Source organism: Meleagris gallopavo, chromosome 10 (genome assembly GCF_000146605.3).
Source record: "Meleagris gallopavo isolate NT-WF06-2002-E0010 breed Aviagen turkey brand Nicholas breeding stock chromosome 10, Turkey_5.1, whole genome shotgun sequence".
Taxonomy (NCBI): Eukaryota; Metazoa; Chordata; class Aves; order Galliformes; family Phasianidae; genus Meleagris; species Meleagris gallopavo.
The window spans coordinates 13741878-13746569 of record NC_015020.2 but is presented as its reverse complement, the minus strand read 5'-3'; positions in this window follow the sequence as shown (position 1 = coordinate 13746569).

The window sequence follows — 4692 nt, the reverse complement described above, 5'->3', positions numbered from 1 at the left end:
ATTCAACAGTTGCAACAGAGCTGAAACTCCAGGCTCCCTGCCATTACTGCAAGGAGCTGCTGGTTAACCTTGGATGACACCAGAGCCCCAGTGTAGACTGAGTGGTTAATGAGATGCAATTGCATCCTGTGTCACGGAAACAAGGACAATACTCATCTGTGAAACTTACATTCTTTATCTGAATATTCCCCCTGTTATTATCAGTGAAGCTACTGCAGGAGTCCCCAGAAGGGGGTATCTGGCTGAGTTTGGTCTCAGTGACCTCTTTTTCTGTTAGTTACTGGAAAATTCACGTGATTGCTTCCACATTCCTAAAGGACGAATTCCATTAATTGTGTTCATTTGAGTTCTGTGTTCCATTTCACCTCTACTCATCATGCCAGGCTGCTATTCTCAGTGCTAGGATTTATACAGTTTAAATATCTAGGTAAAAAAAGCTAGTACTTTAGAAACAGATTTCACTAAATAAGACATACTTGTAAAGTCTGTTGCCCTTGCCCTTATGCAATAAGCTGCTTGTGAAACTGCATCTAAAAACTTCATAAAACTGCACTGATGCAAAATGTGGCTTGCAGTTGGCCCCCTTCTCCCTTCCTCTTTCCTTTATGTTTCCAGGATTTCTTGACCAGTTAACCAAGCTGGAGCAGCTTTGGAGTCTATAAGGAGCTGACATGGGATGGAAAAGGATTTGATTTTGACAGAACAAGGTCCCTGGTATAGGTGAGACAGATGTGTCAGGTGTAGAGCTGGGACATGGGAGGGATGTGAGAGTGCTGGGCAGTGGTGCTGCTGCCTTGCTATGAAGTGGTTCTGATTTGCCCCAGCATAAGCTGTACGTGAAACTGCACTGAAAACATCAAACAGCTTTAATTAGTATATTTAATTATCTGTCTTCACTGATTGTGGAGTTAAAATGTAAGTCTGGGTGATTCAGTCCTCACAGGGATAAGATGGCTAGCCCTTTTTAGCTTGTGAGCGGCACAGATAATTATCTGGTGTCTTAGTGGAGATAAAGTTCTGTTGCTGCAGTGTTAGACCTTAACTGGAGAATCCCGTTTGTAGGCTGAGGCTCTGATTTGGTCTTTGTTTACAATGTGGGTATTTCCAGTCAACAGCTTCTAACAGTACTCCTTTCAGCTCTTGACGTGGCAAATGCAGGGAGGCCTGAGCTGCAAGCAGGGAGAAAAATGGGGGGAAATTCAGATTACACTCCATTGGCATCTACTCAGTCTGGCAACATTACTTGTTGGAAGCAGTGCCTATGGTTGCGGTGTCCTGGTAAGCAAAGCAGTGTTTTGACAACTGTTCTCAAACCTGCATTTTTTTTCCAAAGTTGATGGCACCATCCAATGTCATGCTAATGCAGAAATGATACCACATTGTTGACTGAAGAAGTGCAGGAGAAGAGCAGTTGAAATGCTGAAGCTGATGTAGTTTAATACTTCTGTCTCAGAAGTATTAGAGAGAGGAGGGTGTAACACACAATAGAATTATGAGGTTCAGTGAGTAAAAAACAAAACAAAACCAAACAACCTATTTAGGAATTCCTGGTACAGTGAAAGGCATGCCAGTGCACTAGGTGCTCCATTGTCCTTTGAAATAAAATCACAGTAGTCTAGAGTTTGTTTTGTATACAGCAGAAAGTAGGAGATCTCTTCTTTTGATTGTAAAAAGAACTCTTGGATAAAAACGTGGGCAGGGATGCAGTGCTTCCATAGGTTTCTGTTGTTTAAAAATTCGTAACTTTGTTTTACTTGATGCTTTTATTAAAAGCTCTTTCTGATGTTTAAATGCACTCTTCCAAATAAAAACAGCATTTGGAGGTAAATACAGTAACCAAAGGTTTATTAGAGACTCCTGTTATGTAAACAGTTATTAACGTGAGGCTGTTTGCTATCTGCTTTTAAAATGGGGGCAGCACCTACTGAATGAGGAGAAAAGCCAGCTGTAAGTTAAAGGAACTGGAAGGGGTAAAAAAGCTCAAGAGAAATCCTGACTCCAAATTTTCAAATGGGTACTTAACATCCTTGTTTCCTGAAGCCCTGCAAGATACTGGGAGCTGTAGTGGTGATGAGTTTCTGGTTCCTCACTCCTTACCTATGTTTACTTTTCAGTTATGGAACACCCATAGTAGTAGTCAGGTCACTGTAGATTTTCCTGTGTGGAAAGGAGGGATGCAAATTTCATGATTTTGATGTCTGATACGTTTTCTCACAGAATCACAGAGTGGCCCAGGTTGGAAGGGACCTCAAGGACCATGAATCTCCAACCCCCTGCCACACGCAGGGCCACCAACCTCCACATTTAATTCCAGCCCAGGCTGCCCAGGGCCCCATCCAACCTGGCCTTGAACACCTCCAGGGATGGACGGGGCATCCACAGCCTCTCTGGGCAGCTGTTCCAGCACCTCACCGCTCTCATAGCAAAGAACTTCCCCCTGACATCCAACCTCAATCTGCCCTCCCTCATCTTCAAACCATTTCCCCTTGTCCTGCTGTTATCTACCCTTTCCAAGAGTTGATTCCCCTCCTGTTTGTAGGCTCCCTTTAGGTACTGAAGGCTGCACTGAGGTCACCCCGCAGCCTTCACTTCTCCAGGCTGAACAAGCCCAGCTCCCTCAGCCTGTCTTTGTAGGGAGGTGCTGCAGCCCCCTGATCATCTGTGTGGCTCCTCTGGACCCTCTCCAACAGCTCCCTGTCTTTCCTGTACTGGGGGCTCCAGACCTGGACACAGTACTGCAGATGGGGCCTCACAAGAGCAGAGTAGAGGGGGACAATCACCTCCCTGTCCCTGCTGCCACCCCTCTTCTGATGGAGCCCAGGATCCCATTTGGTTTCCAAGCCGCAAGGACACACTGCTGGCTCATATGCAGTTTTTCATCCATCAAGACCTCCAGGTCCTTTTCTGCAGGGCTGCTTTCAAGGACCGCTCCTTCCAGTCTGTTCTCATTAGCAAATGCTGGTTGCTGATGGCATTGCCTTTGATATTTCAAATTGCTAGACGATGTATTGAAAAAAAAAAATGCTTCTCTTAAGCAAGTTAAGACTCGTGTACCTGTTCTTTGAGCTTTGCCCATGCAACTAAAGTGTTTACCTCCTGCAGCTTACTACCTGCTTCCAATCTGTCTCTTCTGAGCTTCCTGCTGCTTACATTACTTTTCAGATGAGGTGTTTGTGAGGTCACACAACCTGGTTTGTCGCCCTGTTTCAGTTAAAATGATATATTTGTGTAGTTGCTGTCCAGCCGTATTTCTGCACATCTGTGTTTATTAGAAGGTCACGTTTATATATAGAAGTAGATGTTAATGTCTGTCTTCTGCAGTGTAGGCTTTTGTTCTGCAAAATATCACAAGGGAGAACAGGCCCCCTGGATGCAGAAACTTTGCCTTCTGTTTCAGTCTCCTGTGATAGACAAGGAATTGTCCTTACTTTCCTTCCCCAGGACTTGCAGAAGTCTCAGGCTCAGTAGTGTCACAGTGCTGTTGGCTGGGGGCACATGGATTGCTTCAGCATTAGCTCTCAGGAGCAGGTTAGTGTTTGCCGTTCTTCTATTGGTGTGTTTAGATGGCAGCTCGTCAGACATGGCTCTGTTTCTGGATGGAGAAGTGTTTGGTTGCCATTGCTTCTGGAGAGCAGAGTTGGTGGCTCCTGTTGTGACCAGTTGAACCTGAGAGTGCGTTCTGAAAGCTGCTGTGGATATTTCAAGTGCTTTTTGCTGTTGATCTGATCGATTCTTTCCTTAATTTATTTTTAAACCCTGGTTTAATCATTGTGCTGCTGGAGATAGTCATCTGCATTGAAATATGCAAGAACTCTTAAGTTGAAGTGAACGTGTGCTGGACCTGCTTGTCTGCTCTTAATTCCCTAGCTTTAATCATCTGTGGGTTTGAGGTTCCTTATGATTGGTAGAAAATTTTTCCTAGGTAATAGGCTATGAAACCATTTGCTCTGAAGGGTTGGTCGCTTCCCCTTTCTTTTAAATGAGCTGTAAGAGATGTCTAATACCACCCAGAAGTTACAAAGGTAGGCACGTGTGGCATCCCTGACAGTGCACTGCTGGGGCCACGTGCAGGGTGTGCTGTGGGGCAGCACGTTGCCTTTCAGTGCTCTTGTCCTGATGAAATGAGACTGGTGAAAAAGAACAGGAAATCGAGAAGATGATTTGTTAGGTTTCATTCCTTTTGTGTTTTGTTTTTTTTCTCCTGTGGAAAACAGAGCGAACAACTTTGTTGAAGGTTGATAGTCCGTAGGAAGACATCAGCTCTTGCCTCACAGGATGTGTGAAGTGTAAATCATTGCAAATTGGTTTTAGGTTCTCTGTCAGAGAGGTACTTGAATAGAGATGTGTTATTCCTCCACCCTTCTCCCTTGTGCTGTGACAAGCCAGGAGATTGCACAAGTATAATGTCTTGACCTTAAACGGCCCCATTTTCCCAAGGAACTTTACAGATGACCAAATAAGATAATTTTGAATGAAAGCCTTCATTGTTCAGCTATATTACTGAGGATAAGAGAAAGCAAACCTTGAGTCTGGTTTAACTGAGCTTCAGTGCTTTTGGTACAGAATTTTGATGGTGTTGATAATTTGCTATTATTATTTTTTCTAAGAGCCTTTACGTCACTGGAGCCTGTTGGTTTTTCTGTGGGTTGGAAAGAAGAATAGGAAGGTGTTACACACGGGCTTCTGGGATTT